The sequence below is a fragment of the Oncorhynchus kisutch genome, linkage group LG12, assembly GCF_002021735.2.
Source record: "Oncorhynchus kisutch isolate 150728-3 linkage group LG12, Okis_V2, whole genome shotgun sequence".
Classification (NCBI taxonomy): domain Eukaryota; kingdom Metazoa; phylum Chordata; class Actinopteri; order Salmoniformes; family Salmonidae; genus Oncorhynchus; species Oncorhynchus kisutch.
Window position 1 is genome coordinate 19,511,608 of NC_034185.2, and position 18,488 is coordinate 19,530,095.

Here is an 18,488-nt window from a genome sequence, read left to right on the forward strand (position 1 = left end):
ACATTATCACATTAAAGCTGATTCCATGTAACATGTTCTCTGTAATGTCTATGTTAATATTTTAGCAGACACTCTTATCCAGAGCGACTTACAGGAACAATTAGGGTTAAGTATCTTGCTCAAGGGCACATTTACATATTTTTCACCTAGTCAGCTCAGGGATTTGAACCAGCAACCTTTCGGTCACTGGCCCAATGCTCTAAACCGCTAGGCTACCTGCCACCCATACTGTATGTCAATTGTATGTAAATTGTAAAGTATTTTTGTCTGTAATGTCTTTTTCGTTATGTGTCGAACCCCAGGAAGACTGGTTGTCGCCATTGGCGTCGTCTAATAGGGATCCTAATAAAATCATAAAAATCTCACTATAACAGTTATTTTATTATTCGTAATTGAGTAGTTGATTGATGAAGTTATCACATTGAAACTGTGTCACTGATATAGCAGTTATTTTACTTACATGTAATTAATTTGTTTATTGATTATTGATTAAGTCACTGATATAGCAGTTATTTTATTTACATGTAATTAATTTGTTTATTGATTATGTAAAACTAAATGGGAAATAAAAACAATATGGACAGTAGGAGTTATCCATAGGGAATCTACTTTGAGGAATGACACTGGAGTTGAAGTACTTTCACATGAAAGTCCTATATCTGTCCATTACATATTCATTTCCAAACCTGATAGTGATTGTGTGCATGCTAAGCACATGTCTGTCTGTGTGAGTGCTTGTGCATGTGTGTGTGTGTGTGTGTGTGTGTGTGTGTGTGTGTGTGTGTGTGTGGGCGTGTGAAGTGTCTGTGAGTGTGAGTCAAGCATACATTTAATTGTTTTGCCTGATCTTAGGCCATTAATTACATGTATTTCCAAACACTGTTTTAAGATGGATGACGATTTCATCACTGATTGAGAAAACAAAAATACTTGTTCTGTATGAATGTCATCAATATGGCAGAGGTTTCTGGGAACCTCATGTGCCTTGGTGTTGTTTTCGCTGCTACTTAATTACATTTCATAATATCTGGCGGTTCCACTGACATCCTAAATTAGGAGAACAGAGCACAAATCAGGACAGGCTGGTGATGACATGCATGGGAACGACAAATTGCTTTGGAACAGTTTCCTTTTACCCACAGTAGGAAGAGAGACAGAAACATACTGCACGTCTAGCTATTAATTATGTGGAGCAGACCAGCAGATTTAGCTAAAGGGAAACAAAAGGTGTCTTTTCATGAGATTTGTCTCCTGGCTCGGTGCTGACGTCTTTGTGAGGATTTACTGTTTTGTTTAGAGGCATAAGAGGTTCACAAAGAGTTGGTTTGACACTGCAGCAATGCCTGACCTATCAGCAGTTGATTCTCCACAAAACAGAGGGGATAGTACATGTTATTTTGTCTAACAAATGTTGAACAACTGAGATGCAAAATGTTACAATTCAACAATTCTGTGATTGATCCAAAAAGCAATGAATCGCTTGGCTTGTTGATCTTTACTAGACTGTTGAGAGAACTTTGTCATCTGTTATATTTCTCACAGAAAATATTTTTGGCACTGGGTGAGAACAGGGAGACCAATGATTTTAGCTGATGGTTTGGTAGTGTGGTGATGATAGTGGGGTTCTCAAAGTGCCAGTGTGCTGTCCCTTCTCATCCCTCACCCCTCCCTGTCTCAGGGATCTCCCATCTCCCCACACCACCACCCTCCTCCTCTTCTCATCCTGGACACATACAGGCTCTGTGGCATTTCCCTCCTTCTCCTGCCAGTTGTTCTTGGCCGAAAGAAAGCCGCAGAGAAAATGAAGAGATCTAAATGTCAGTGGGGAGCTGAGTGCGTACCTCTCGCCGTGTCCCAAGACCAGTCAACCAGAACAACTTGTGATCCCGGGACAAAGCTGACGACAGCAGGTGGCGATATGAAGACATTTTCCTCCCAGAATTAGATACTATCCCGGGGAAGCACCTTTGAGTCAAGGATAATACCCCCATCCAGCTGGGTGGAGAAGGATTTTCATTTCAATTTCTTTACACAACAATGCTTTTCATCTTATCTGGGGCGTAATAACAGTGCTCTGCTATGAAATAAATGGGGACCAGTTGAAAAACAGAATTATTCCATGAACCTGCAACATTGCCTGACATGTCGCACTGTGGCGGTATATGTACATAGGCGAGTGCACGGATATAAACACAGATACAAAATGAACCAAAAATATATCTACAGTACCAGTCAAAAGTTTGGACAAACATAACCATTAAAGGGTTATTTTGACTATTTTCTATAGTGCAGAATAATAGTGAAGACATCAAAACTATGAAATAACACATATGGAATCATTATCATGTTTCAGGTAAGACCCGAATGCAGACTGTGTTGAAGTAACAATGTTTATTACAGCAACAGGGGCAGACAAACGACAGGTCAAGGCAGGCAGGGGTTGATAATCCAGAGTAGTGGGGCAAAGGTACAGGATGGCAGACAGGCTCAGGGTCAGGGCGGGCAGAAAAGGGAAAAACTGGGAAAAACAGGAACAAACAATAGACAGGAACAGAGGGAAAAGCGCTGATAGGCTTGACAAAACAAAACGAACTGGCAACAGACAAACAGAGAACACAGGTATAAGTACCCAGGGGATAATGTGGATATGGGCGACACCTGGAGGGTGGTGGAGACAAGCACAAGGACAGGTGAAACAGATCAGGGCATAACAATCAGGTAGTAATCAAAAAAGTGTTAAACAAATCAAAATATATTGTATATTTGAGATTATTCAAAGTAGCCACCCTTGGCCTTGATGACAGCTTTACACAATCTTGGCATTCTCTCACCAAGGTTCATGAGGTAGTCAACTGGAAAGCATTTCAATTAACAGGTGTGCCTTGTTAAAAGTTCATTTGTAGAATTTCTATCCTTCTTAATGTGTTTGAGCCAATCAGTTGTGTTGTGACAAGGTAGGGGTGGTATACATAAGATACCCTATTTGGTAAAAGACCAAGTCCATATTATGGCAAGAGAAATGACAGTCCATCATTACTTTAAGACATGAAGGTTGTCAATGCAGAACATTTCAAGAACTTTTAAAGTTTCTTAAAGTGCAGTCTCAAAAACCATCAAGCGCTACGATGAAACTGGGCTCATGAGGACCGCCAGAGGAGAGGAAGACCCAGAGTTAACTCTGCTGCAGAGGACAAGTTCATTTGCGTTACCAGCGTCAGAAATTGGCAATTAACTGCACCTCAGATTACACCCCAAATAAATTCTTCACAGAGTTCATCAACTGTTCAGAGGAGACTGCGTGAATCAGGCCTTCATGGTCGAATTTCTGCAAAGAAACCCCTACTAAAGGACGCCAATAAGAAGAAGAGACTTGCTTGGGCCAAGAAACACGAGCAATGGATATTAGACTGGTGGAAATCTGTCCTTTGGTCTGATGATTCCAAATCTGAAATTTTTGGTTCCAACCACTGTGTCTTTGTAAGACGCAGGGTAAGGTGAATGGATGATCTCTGCATGTGTGGTTTCACCGTAAAGCATGGAGAAGGTGTGATGGTGTCGGGGTGCTTTACTGATGACACTGTCTGTGATTTATTTAGAATTCAAGGCACACTTGACCAGCATGGCTACCACAGCATTCTGCAGTGATATGCCATCCCATCTGGTTTGCACTTAGTGGGACTGTCATTTGTTTTTCAACAGGACAATGACACAAAACACACCTCCAGGCTGTGTAAGGGCTATTTGACCAAGAAGGTGAGTGATGGAGTGCTGCATAAGATGACCTGGCCTCCACAATCACCCGACCTCAACCAAATTGAGATGGTTTGGGATGAGTTGGACCGCAGAGTGAAGGAAAAGCAACCAACAAGTGCTCAGCATAGGTGGGAACTCTTTCAAGAATGTTGGAAAGCATTCCAGGTGAAATGAGTTGAATGTCAAAGTGTGCAAGCTGTCATTAAGGCAAATGGTGGCGACTTTGAAGATTATCAAGTATAAAATATATTTTGTTTTGTTTAACAACTTTTAGTTACTACATGATTCCATATGTGTTATTATTTGTGGTGGCAGGTATCCTAGTGGTTGGAGGGTTGAGCCAGTAACCGAAAGATTGCTAGATCGATTCCGCAAGCTGACAAGGTAAAAATCTGACGTTTTGCCCCTGAACAAGGCAGTTAACCCACTGTTCCTAGGCCGTTATTGTAAATAAGATTTTGTTCTTAACTGACTTGCCTAGTGAAATAAAGTTTCAATAAAAAATAATACATTTCATAGTTTTGATGTCTTCACATTATTTTACAAGGTAGAAAATAGTCAAAATAAAGAAAAACTCTTAAATGAGTAGGACTGTGTAAACTTTTGACTGGTACTGTATATAAATAAATACATGTATATATACACACAGATACACACATGTGCCCGCACACCCACACACACACAGACACACACACACACACACACGGGTAATGAAGACACATTGGGAAGAAACCTAGAGCCAAAAATGTAATCCAAGTGGGATTGGGTTTTCTTTATATTTGTTCTGAAAGGTGTTTTCTGGCGGAATATAAATGATGCATGAGGATGAAAAGGTCACCCTGAAAATAAAATGATATAAGCTCTTTGTCACACAAAAAATTGTTATTTCATTTTTCGTTTCATTTATTCATTTGAGATTTGTGGCACATAAACAAAAGCTACAAAAGGCCAAATTTGGCTGTGAGTCACCTAACCGCTGTCATCCCATAGCTGGTTCTGTTTTTAACAGATCAGTATGGCGATGTATAAACATATTGCTCTTAGTCCTCGATTAAAGCAAGCCCTTTGTAACACTAAATTCTGACTCAAAAAGCCTAATTGTTTACCATGGTCATGAAAGACTAAGACATACCAGGAAGGCATTATTTACATCCAGTATCATCCAGCAGTGCTTTGGTTTTAGACTTCCCGTCACTGTGTTTCATCCAGATCCAAGAACATGCTCTTAACCTCAGTTGAAGTGTCATGGAACATATTATCCTGTTTCACTCAAAAGGTTTACCTCAAATGCAACACCAGCTAGACAACTTTAGATCCGCATGCCTGTGTATGATGTTATGTGAGCTCAACCCAGCTGTGACTAAAAATCCTTGGTTTGGTCTTGGTTTCATCAAACATTGTCTTCTGTCCTCTCTACAGTCCCATGATATGAATTAAACCGGTCAAGAGAAATAGCATTGAAATCCAAGCAGAGAACAATGTGAAGAATGCTGAAGAATACAGCATAAAACTACTTCAAATATTTCATCACCAGGAGTAACCTGGCAATATGTGCTTTTGGTCCTTAACCTGTGTTCCATTGAGAAATATAAGCAAGCTTCTTATGAGTGTGTGTCTGTGTAAAGGCAGAGAGTTGTATTTAAACAGCAGTGTGGATCATGCACCGCTACCAGTGGTAGTGAAACATGGGGCCGGAGTCGGCCGGAGCCAGCGGCCAATCTGCTATCCCAGCCTCACCTTTCCCGGATCATTTGCTGGCTAACACCTGATACTTTCATGTTGCTAACTCCGAGGCTGCCCACAATCGCCTTGCCAAATGGCCTGAGACCACCTATTCTGCAGGCCTCTATTGTGGATCAGTTGAACCCAATCCAGAAGCAAACTCAGCCTAATTAACCCCATATGTTCTCTCTGAGTTCAGATCCAACCGCCGGCTCTATCTATGGTTCACTACTAAAATCTGTTTAAGGCAGACTTTGGTTTAATGCATATATAGGCTCAGTGATCAAAGGAACAAAGTCTGTATTGATCAGAAGGCGCAGAGTGAAAAAAAGATCAAAAGAAGCATTATTTTCACAACCACAAAGTCATTTTTTACCATTTATATGCATCAAGAAGTGCACAAAAACTGTTAAAAAAAACTAGCCAAAGCAGAGAATTAAAGGATTCATTACAAAATATGAAAAGACCTTTGTGACTTAATTAATTACAATTTTATATGAGTGCATGTATTAATTAGCAAAGACGGCAGGGCAGTAAGCCACGATCGGGATCAGTGTGTGTGAGACAGAGCTTCAAAAGAAGCCGCCAGAGAACAGAAACAGCTTGGCCTGAGTGGCCGGCCAGCCTCCCATAGGCCTGTTTGGCCTGCATGCCGAAAGAGGAGGAGGAGGAGATGGAGGAGTGGTTACTAAAAAGCCGCTCCAAACTAGTCCTCCAACAAAGACAATCTGGAACAAATTCTGATCTGGCAGCAAAAATAGCTTTGTGGAATTTGCAAATACTGCCTAATAGAATATAAGTGATTCAAGAAGGAAATATAGAGCAGAGCAGCACATGTGAATGTGAATTAAGCCTTGCTTTATTTGAGACAGGAAGCAGCGTTATGGAAGCAGATTTGCTCAATATTATTAGCAACCTGCCACAGTATTAGAAAGGAGAGTTTCTCAAGAAATCAATGTCATAGCAGCAATCTAACTGTATCTTTTCTATTTGCAGAAAATCATTCAAATCATAATCTTGTTGTATTTCATTATTGTTGTGCCAATAACAATGCATAGGAAAATCTAAACATATTTATTTCCTGATTTTTCCACTGAAAATTAATCTGCCTCATTAGTTGCAGAATTATCAAATCTCAATCATAAATAATTCAATAAATGCAAAATAATTACTTCAATTTGGGACAGTGATTAAGAGGAATTTCTGAGCTTGTTTTGGATGAACGTCTAGATTTTTGATGAACGTCTAGATTTGTTCAATAACTGTATATTGTAATTCAGGAGGCCCAGAGTATGAGACCAAGGTACATAATGTCTACTACTACCATCACTACTACCATCACTACTACCTCCTACCACTACTTCCACTACCACTACCACCACAACCACAACAACTACTATTACTTCTACCTCCACTACTACTGCCACTACCACCACTAATACCACAACCACCACTACCACCCCTACTACCACGACAACTACTACTACTTCTACCACCACTACTACCACCACTACTACTACCACTACCACCACTAATACCACAACCACCACTAATACCACAACCCCCACTACTACCACCACCACTACTACTACCACCACTATCACCACAACCACCACTACTACCACTACTACTATCACCACTACTACCACTACCACCACTAATACCACAACCACCACTACCACCCCTACTACCACCACCACTACTACTACCACCACTATCACCACTACCACCACTACTACCTCCACTACTACTGCCACTACCACCACTAATACCACAACCACCACTACCACCCCTACTACCACGACAACTACTACTACTTCTACCACCACTACTACCACCACTACTACTACCACTACCACCACTAATACCACAACCACCACTACTACTACCAACACTATCACCACAACCACCACTACTACCACCACCACTACTACTACCACCACTACCACATCTGCCACTACCGCTACTACCACCCCCACCACTACTACCACCAGTACTTCCACCCCATACTACTACCACCACTACCATCAGTACTACTACCACAACAACTACTACTACTACTACCACTGCTACTACCCCCACTACCACTACTACCACTACTACCACCACCACTACTACCACCACCACCACTACCACTACCACCACTACTAGCCCTGTCACATTCTGACCTTAGTTCCTTTTTTATGTCTCTATTGTAGTTTGGTCAGGGCGTGAGTTGGGGTGGGCATTCTATGTTTTGTGTTCTATGTTTTCTATTTCTATGTGTTTGGCCTGGTATGGTTCCCAATCAGAGGCAGCTGGCAATCGTTGTCTCTGATTGAGAACCATACTTAGGCAGCCTGTTTTCCCACTATGGGTTGTGGGTAGTTATTTTCTGTTTAGTGTTTTTGTTGCACCTTACAGAACTGTTTGTTTGTCCGTTTGTTGTTTTTGTTCAGTATTCATCTTTATTAAAATTATTATGAATACATACCACGCTGCACTTTGGTCCTCTTCACCTTCTTCATACGACGACCGTTACAAGCCCAAGTCCCAGTGGACCGTATACTGAGAAACGCAAATAGCTGTTGAGCTTAGCATGCATTTTGATTATCTTCCTGAGACTCACTTATCATATTGATGAAATGTAATGAAACATATACAGTATACAGACTGATGACCAGAATTTGTAATGGCTAGTATTGTAATGCTACAATTTTAGTCATTTTCTGTGTTTATTTTCTTCAAGAATCTGTGGACAAGAATCTGTGGACATTCTGCAACATTGTACCCTGTGTGATAGGGGTGATGACCTCTTGGAGGTCAATGTGACGTTACAGTTCCTTCCTAAGTAAATAAAATGACTGTCTAGTAAATAAGTCAACAGCTTTGTTCTACAACAAGAGCAAAGTAACAGCTAATCCCCAGTGGTTACCAGAGACAATTTAGGTACCAATGAAAAAAGCGAATCAACAAATAACCGTCGCTGTCTGGAAACATTCCAGAAACTTGAGGGCTTTTCCAACCCTCCATGACTGACAACTGAAGTGTTAATGGTAGTTGTTTTAATTTGACCTAACCAATTCCTGATTTACGGTTCCATGAGTGACAAAAACCTTGTAATGCTTTAGCATTTTATTGTTTTAATCACTATTGAAACAACCGAGTCAACAAACATTGTATCTGTTTAGTTGAAGACAATGGCAGTGGCGGTGCTGTTTGGAATCCAAATTCTATGAAATGTTAATCGCTTTCCATGTTCCGGGCCTCCTTGTTTTTGTCCTCGGTGGGACTCCCAATGAGTTCTGTGACTTCATTTGAATAAGTGGCAGAGTACTGCGCACCTCAGCTGGAGAGTTAGCTGTTTTCTGTTTGGGTCAGACTACAGAGCGAGTTAGAGCGAGTTATACAGTTCTGTATACAGTCCCTCCAAGCCTGCTGTTAGGCCTTGTTATTAATGCCCATGCCCCCACCGGCTAGCTGAGTGATTGCTGGATGGATGGCCCATTTGATTGACGTGACAGAAGATTGGCTTGCTGTTTAAAAGCCCACCCCTCCACCCTACTCCACACTGAAGCTGTCCTTGGACATACATTGCGTATGACGGTGTGTTGTTTTCATTACAGTATAATTGTAGGGACTGGGCTTCTCTGTACAGAACGGCTCGGGTTATCACTGTTGATTGATATGGTTGGTCCATCGATTTAGAAGGGCGCTACATGCCACGGAGGACACTTTGTTTATGGTTCAAACTAAGAGCCCTGGAGATTAAATCAATGATCAGTTGTCAGAAGGGACATTTTATCAGGGATTAAGACACTTCTTTTCGATGTTATCAAAAATGGCTAGAACTTTGTCAGATCTAATACTGTCCATGGCATTTAAATCACATCGTACGTCAGCCGTTTGACAAGGAGATAAGTGTGACGTGCAACATGTTGGTGAGAGTGGCGTCTGTAAAGCTACCCTGTAAAGCAGTGGCTGATTGTCAGTGCCATTGAGCGCACATTCATGTCATCATGTCATCATGTCAAGTTCTTTCAATCACTGAGTCAAAGTCCTCATTGATCCACCACTACAAGTCTGTTATCGGTTAGAAGCCAACCGCAGATGTGACAGTTTTCACAGCCCCTCCAGATAAGGAGACAGGCCCACTGGTGCCATTATGTCATGTCTAGATCTCCAATCCAGAGAGCTGCTTAAATAGCTATATTACATCCTGTACTCGCACAGATTTATGAAGATTTTAAAGGCTTCATGTTATGCATGTATGTTATATCATGTATGTTATATCATGTATGTTATAGCTCTATTTGTTCAATATCTCCTTTGAGTCTACTCAGTTCAATCAAGTAATTTAGTTCAATTGAGTATCATTGTCACAGGTTTCATATACAATGACAAAACAACCACAAATAAATAAAATCTATATGTTGCAGAAGTAGATGGGCATACGTCCATTTGTATCTGAAATGTGCTATCACCAGATGCCGTCCATACTGACTGACATTGATGCCCATGGCCATTAAATAAAGGATCAGGATGAATGGAGCTCAAGATGTTGACACACACTGTTCTATCTAGGCCCTGTGTATAGTCATGTTGGCAGAACTGGCTAAATGCACAAGTTAAAGCAGAAAATAACATTGAAGGATTTCTCATTAAAACAGCAAAAGCAGGACACTTGGCATTGTGCTGGAGCAACACTGCTATAGGCCCTGTCTCACCAGCTGGTTTTAGGGTAATTATACCATGTTTGAATCCCAAATGGCACCCTACTCCCTATATAGTGCACAATAGCCCTATCAAAAGTAGTGCACTATAAAGAGAATAGGGTGCCGTTTGGGACAATGTGCTGAACTCTGTTCCCACTTCTTGGGCAGATGGACGCCTGTGTAGGGGCCCGTCCAGAGAATTAATACCGTGTCCCCGGGCCCGCCCATAGATTAATGTGGGTAAAGGTTGAGTTATGAGTTATGACAGAGCAAATCTAAATGTTTGAAAAGCATTGCCTAGAAGGCAGGCCAGGCCTTCCATGGATTTCAATGTGAGTGAAGGTCTTCCAATGTTTTTCTATCCTAGTTGTCTCTGTTTGTTCAATGTCTTTTTTCAGGGTGTCGTCAGTTATTTCTTTATTTAATCTTTATTTAACACATTCTTATTTACAATGACGGCTAACCCCTGCCAAACCCTCCCCTAGCCCAGACGACACTGGGCCAATTGTTAGCCGCCTTATGGGACTCCCGATCACAGCTGGTTGTGATACAGCACGGGACCGAACCCAGGTCTGTAGTGGCGCCTTAGACCGCTACGCCACTCAGGATCCCAGTTATCCCAGTTATGGTTTTAGGGTGAGTAGGGTTTTAATTTCTCCATTTATTAACTGTTTTAATAAATAAACAAGTGAAGAATTGCTCAGCTTTTCCTTACAGACGCTGGGTAGTAAAGCATTATTGTATCTGTAGATGGAAGAAAATGACTTACACTCCAACATTGTCACTAAAATCTATGTAGTTACATGGTAGTCTCAGTGCCATTAGAAAGTATTTACACCCTTCGACTTTTTCTTGTGTTACAAAGTGATTTTCATATGGATGTAATTGTAATCTTTTTCAATGATCTACACAAAATACTCTGTAATGTCAAAGTGGAAGAAAAATGTGAACACTTGTAGAAAATGCATGAAAAATAAAACACTTGTCACGTTCGTCGTAATGATGAGACCAAGGCGCAGCGTGATAAAAATACATTCTTCTTTAATTAACGAAGAACACTTAAACAAACTAACAAACTAACAAAACAACAAAACGAACATGACGCTATTATAAACCGAGTGCTGACACAGGCAACTACACATAGACAATAACCCACAAAATACCCAAGGAATATGGCTACCTAAATATGGTCCCCAATCAGAGACAATGATAAACAGCTGCCTCTGATTGGGAACCAATCTAGGCAACCATAGACATATAAACACCTAGATATACAAAAAGAAACCTAGGCATACAAAACCCCCTAGACAATACAAAAAACTACACAAACCACCCTCGTCACACCCTGACCTAACCAAAATAATAAAGAAAACAAAGATAACTAAGGTCAGGGCGTGACAACACTAATACATCTTAATTAGATAAATATTCAACCCAGCAGTGATTAAATCAAATCAAATCAAATGTATTTATATAGCCTTTCGTACATCAGCTGATATCTCAAAGTGCTGTACAGAAACCCAGCCTAAAACCCCAAACAGCAAGCAAATGCAGGTGTAGAAGCACGGTGGCTAGGAAAAACTCCCTAGAAAGGCCAAAACCTAGGAAGAAACCTAGAGAGGAACCAGGCTATGTGGGGTGGCCAGTCCTCTTCTGGCTGTGCCGGGTGGAGATTATAACAGAACATGGCCAAGATGTTCAAATGTTCATAAATGACCGACATGGTCAAATAATAATAATCACAGGCAGAACAGTTGAAACTGGAGCAGCAGCATGGCCAGGTGGACTGGGGACAGCAAGGAGTCATCATGTCAGGTAGTCCTGAGGCATGGTCCTAGGGCTCAGGTACTCCAAGAGAGAGAAAGAAAGAGAGAAAGAGAGAATTAGAGAGAGCATACTTAAATTCACACAGGACACCGGATAGGACAGGAGAAGTACTCGAGATATAACAAACTGACCCTAGCCCCCCGACACATAAACTACTGCAGCATAAATACTGGTGGTTGAGACAGCTTATTACAGCTGAGGTTATTTCTAGGTAAGTCTCTAAGAGTTTTCCACACATGGATTGTGCAACATTTGCCCATTAGTCTTTTCAAAATTCTTCAAGCTCTGTCAAATTGATTGTTGATCATTGCTAGACAACCATTTTCAGGCCTTGACATAGATTTTCAAGCAGATTTAGTCAAAACTGTAACTCAACCACTTAAGAACAATCCCTGTCTTCTTGGTAAGAAATTCCAGTGTAGATGTGTCCTTGTGTTTTAGGTTATTGTCCTACTGAAAGGTGAATTAATCTCCCAGTGTCTGTTGGAAAGCAGACTGAAAAAGTTTTTTTTCTCTAGGATTTTGGCTGTGCTTAACTCCATTCTGTTTTTTTTATGCTGAAAAACTTCCCAGTCCTTAACGATTACAAGCATACCCATAACAGGATCAACCACTACTATGCTTGAAAATATGGATAGTGGTACTCTGTAATTTGTTGTATTGGATTTGCCCCAAACATAACACTTTGTATTCAGGACAAAAAGTGAATTGCTTTGACACATGTTGCAAACAGGATGCAAGTTTTGGAATATTTGGATTCTGTACAAGCTTCCTTCTTTTGACTTTGTCATTTAGGTTAGTATTGTGTAGTAAGTCAACAATGGCCTCATGATGAAATCCCTGAGCGGTTTCCTTCCTCTACGGCAAATGAGTTAGGAAGGACGCCTCTGTATTTGTAGTGACTGGGTGTGTTGATACACCATCCAAAGTGTAATTAATAACTTCACCATGCTCAAAGGGATATTCAATGTCTGCTTTACCAACATATGCCCTTCTTTACGAGGCCTTGGAAACCCTCCCTGGTTTTTGTGGTTGAATCTGTGTTTGAAATCCACTGCTTGACTGAGGGACCTTACAGATAATTGTATGTTTGGGGTACAGAGATGTTGTGGTAATTTAACAATCATATTAAACACTATTATTGCACACAGATTGAGTCCATGCAACTTGTTATGTGACTTGTTAAGCCCATTTTACTCCAGAACTTATTTAGGCTTGCCATAACAAAGGGGTTGAATACTTATTGACTCAAGACATTTCAGCTTTTCATCTTTTATTAATTTGTTGAATTTTAAAAATATATCATTTTACTTTGACATTATGGGGGTATTGTGTGTAGGCCAGTGACAAAAACATCTTAATTTAATCAATTTTAAATTCAGGCTGTAACACAACAAAATGGGGAAAAAGTCTAGGGGTCTGAATACTTTCTGAAGTCACGGTATGTAGCCTACAACTTATGGTTGAATGTGGACTGACTGACCATGTATATAGGGTGCTTACTTACTTCGTGTTCTTCTTCTTTTTATTTATTGTGTGTTTTTATTATACCTTTGGTAATTTTTAGTATTACATTGTTATTGATTACTGCATTGTTGGGTTTAGAGCTTGCAAGAAAGGCATTTAACTGTGACATTAAAACTTGAAACTTGGAATGTAGGTAAGATTACAATAAAATAATAAGATTACATAAAATCTCACTATGGAGATACAGTATACTGTAATTACACTGTACCTGTCTATGTAATAACATGTACATACACAGGTTTTAGGACACTTTTCAATGAACCCATCATTGACCAAAATGACCATAGTTCTATGCTTGAAAATATAAGCAAACAAAGAGCAAGATGATTTTCTACAGTTTTTGCACTCACTGCCTTTATGTCAGTGAATGCAATATGGTGAGTGATTTTGACCATTTTCTATCTCACTGAAGCCAATCTGTTGCATGACCTAAATAGAGGAATGCGAGGGAAACAAAGTACTACACACGAGCTGTGTACTGCTGTGCACTAAAACCATAGCAGAGGAAAAAAACAGATCTATAAAGTGTTTCACCAGAATCCCAATTTCTCCTCATTATACTGCATATAAGATTCCAGGCACTACGATATTGATATTGTGGAAAATGCTATAGGCATGTGTAATATCTGAAAATATATTTTTGTTACTTCTTTTATATTTTTTATCCTTGAGCAAATCAGAAATGAATATAAATCAAGAATAGAAATTGCGACAGAGATAGGCACATTGCAGACTAGATTACTAATCAAAGAGCCTTTCACGGTGACGTAAAGAGAAATTGTGATCGTAATTACTGTCATTGTCATCAGTTTTATCCAGATATCAGAGCCTTCATTTTCAACACTACAGTTAAAAGGAACATTGTACAATAATAAAAAATGACCCATTCCAAAATGTCCTGATTGGAAGAAACACAAAGAGTGTAGGGTGTCCAATCAAAAACACATATTTTGACCAATGTGTAAAATGTTTTTCATGTAGATGCTCCTCTAAGAAAACCAACTGTCCGAAACTCATGTATCTATCATAATCCAAATTAGTACAAAATTAGGGTGGCTAAATCATTGGAGGCCAGAGAAAAAAAAGTGGTCAAAACTGGAAAATCGCAATGCGTCTGCTAGGTTGGATGCTGTGCGAGAATTGGGGCTAGCTGACAGGCTCACCGTTGAACTCGTTATGTTTCTTTTCAAATCAGGAGGACAAAAAACTACATAGAGGTAAGATAGATATAGATTTTGAGACATGAAATTTAGTATTTTCATAATTTAGTATAAGCTTTTTAAATAGATGCGATATTCCTGATCTTTTTAGAAGATTTCTCATAAAAACAAGAGTATCTCTGTGAAATGTCAACGGAGAACTGAGCGTACCACTGTGAAATGTCAACGGAGAACTGAGCGTACCACTGTGAAATGTCAACGGAGAACTGAGCGTACCACTGTGAAATGTCAACGGAGAACTGAGCATACCACTGTGAAATGTCAACGGAGAACTGAGCGTACCACTGTGAAATGTCAACGGAGAACTGAGCGTACCACTGTGAAATGTCAACGGAGAACTGAGCGTACCACTGTGAAATGTCAATGGAGAACTGAATGTACCACTGTAAAATGTCAATGGAGAACTGAATGTACCACTGTGAAATGTCAACGGAACACTGAGCGTACCACTGTGAAATGTCAATGGAGAACTGAATGTACCACTGTGAAATGTCAACGGAACACTGAGAGTACCACTGTGAAATGTCAACGGAACACTGAGCGTACCACTGTGAAATGGCAATGGAACACTGAGCGTACCACTGTGAAATGGCAACGGAACACTGAGCTTACCACTGTGACATGTCAACGGAGATCTGAGAGTACCACTGGTTAAATGTCAACAGATCTGAGCGTACCACTGTGAAATGTTAATGGAGAACTGAGCGTACCACTGTGAAATGTCAATGGAGAACTGAGCTTACCAGTGTGAAATGTCAAAAGAGCACTGAGCGTACCACAGTGAAATGTCAACGGAGAACTGAGCATACCACTGTGAAATGTCAATGGAACACTGAGCGTACCACTGTGAAATGGCAACGGAACACTGAGCTTACCACTGTGACATGTCAACGGAGAACTGAGAGTACCACTGTGAAATGGCAACGGAACACTGAGCTTACCACTGTGACATGTCAACGGAGATCTGAGAGTACCACTGTGAAATGTCAACAGATCTGAGCGTACCACTGTGAAATGTCAATGGAGAACTGAGCTTACCAGTGTGAAATGTCAAAAGAGCACTGAGCGTACCACAGTGAAATGTCAACAGAGAACTGAGAGTACCACTGTGAAATGTCAATGGAGAACTGAACGTACCACTGTAAAATGTCAACGGAGAACTGAGCGTACCACTGTGAAATGTTAATGGAGAACTGAACGTACCACTGTAAAATGTCAACGGAGGACTGAGCGTACCACTGTGAAATGTCAACGGAGGACTGAGCATGCCACTGTGAAATGTCAACGGAGGACTGAACGTACCACTGTGAAATGTTATTGGAGAACTGAGCTTACCACTGTGAAATGTCAACGGAGAACTGAATGTACCACTGTGAAATGTCAACCGTGAACTGAGCATACCACTGTGAAATGTTATTGGAGAACTGAGCGTACCACTGTGAAATGTCAACGGAGAACTGAATGTACCACTGTGAAATGTCAACCGTGAACTGAGCGTACCACTGTGAAATGTCAACCGTGAACTGAGCGTACCACTGTGAAATGTCAACCGTGAACTGAGCGTACCACTGTGAAATGTCAACCGTGAACTGAGCGTACCACTGTGAAATGTCAACGGAGAACTGAGCGTACCACTGTGAAATGTCAACGGAGAACTGAGCGTACCACTGTGAAATGTCAATGGAGAACTGAGCATACCACTATGAAATGTCAACGGAGAACTGAGCGTACCACTGTGAAATGTCAACGGAGAACTGAGCGTACCACTGTGAAATGTCAACGGAGAACTGAGCGTACCACTGTGAAATGTCAACGGAGAACTGAGCGTACCACTGTGAAATGTCAATGGAGAACTGAATGTACCACTGTGAAATGTCAATGGAGAACTGAATGTACCACTGTGAAATGTCAACGGAACACTGAGAGTACCACTGTGAAATGTCAACGGAACACTGAGCGTACCACTGTGAAATGTCAATGGAGAACTGAATGTACCACTGTGAAATGTCAACGGAACACTGAGAGTACCACTGTGAAATGTCAACGGAACACTGAGCGTACCACTGTGAAATGGCAATGGAACACTGAGCGTACCACTGTGAAATGGCAACGGAACACTGAGCTTACCACTGTGACATGTCAACGGAGATCTGAGAGTACCACTGGTTAAATGTCAACAGATCTGAGCGTACCACTGTGAAATGTTAATGGAGAACTGAGCGTACCACTGTGAAATGTCAATGGAGAACTGAGCTTACCAGTGTGAAATGTCAAAAGAGCACTGAGCGTACCACAGTGAAATGTCAACGGAGAACTGAGCATACCACTGTGAAATGTCAATGGAACACTGAGCGTACCACTGTGAAATGGCAACGGAACACTGAGCTTACCACTGTGACATGTCAACGGAGAACTGAGAGTACCACTGTGAAATGGCAACGGAACACTGAGCTTACCACTGTGACATGTCAACGGAGATCTGAGAGTACCACTGTGAAATGTCAACAGATCTGAGCGTACCACTGTGAAATGTCAATGGAGAACTGAGCTTACCAGTGTGAAATGTCAAAAGAGCACTGAGCGTACCACAGTGAAATGTCAACAGAGAACTGAGAGTACCACTGTGAAATGTCAATGGAGAACTGAACGTACCACTGTAAAATGTCAACGGAGAACTGAGCGTACCACTGTGAAATGTTAATGGAGAACTGAACGTACCACTGTAAAATGTCAACGGAGGACTGAGCGTACCACTGTGAAATGTCAACGGAGGACTGAGCATGCCACTGTGAAATGTCAACGGAGGACTGAACGTACCACTGTGAAATGTTATTGGAGAACTGAGCTTACCACTGTGAAATGTCAACGGAGAACTGAATGTACCACTGTGAAATGTCAACCGTGAACTGAGCATACCACTGTGAAATGTTATTGGAGAACTGAGCGTACCACTGTGAAATGTCAACGGAGAACTGAATGTACCACTGTGAAATGTCAACCGTGAACTGAGCGTACCACTGTGAAATGTCAACCGTGAACTGAGCGTACCACTGTGAAATGTCAACCGTGAACTGAGCGTACCACTGTGAAATGTCAACCGTGAACTGAGCGTACCACTGTGAAATGTCAACCGTTAACTGAGCGTACCACTGTGAAATGTCAACGGAGAACTGAGCTAACCACATATTGAGCGTACCACAAGCTTTTTATTTTCATAGCCTTTTACATTGATTTCAGTTCAAACTACTTTGCAGACAACCGCCACCATATTTAAAATCCTCAATAGTCACCACCGAAAAAGTACATCGCTCTGTCAACAGAGCTCGGTGCCTATTATCGGATGTATTAGCTTACGAAATCTTTAAAATAATGTTAATTATATGTAAGAAAGACACTACTGAATGATTAAGTTCATAAAGAATCCTATTTGTGTTGGTAAAAGGTATTTTATAACATAAGGAGGTTACTCACCCAGAGCGGGTGGACACCCCAAAGACTGGGACTTCAATCAAACTTTGGGCTGTGGTCATAAACTGGACACACATGTTTGGGAGTAAGAGCACAAGCATTATCTGTGTCATGTATCCCCCATTTCTATCAAAAACAGATTGTAACAGTGGTTTATGTTACAGAGATCCACAGGCCAAACATTGATACCAGCCACAGCCCGTTTTTCTAACGGGTCATTCTAACGTATGGAGTGTCAGAGTGAAGAGAGTGAAACAATAGTCATCTCCAAAAGATC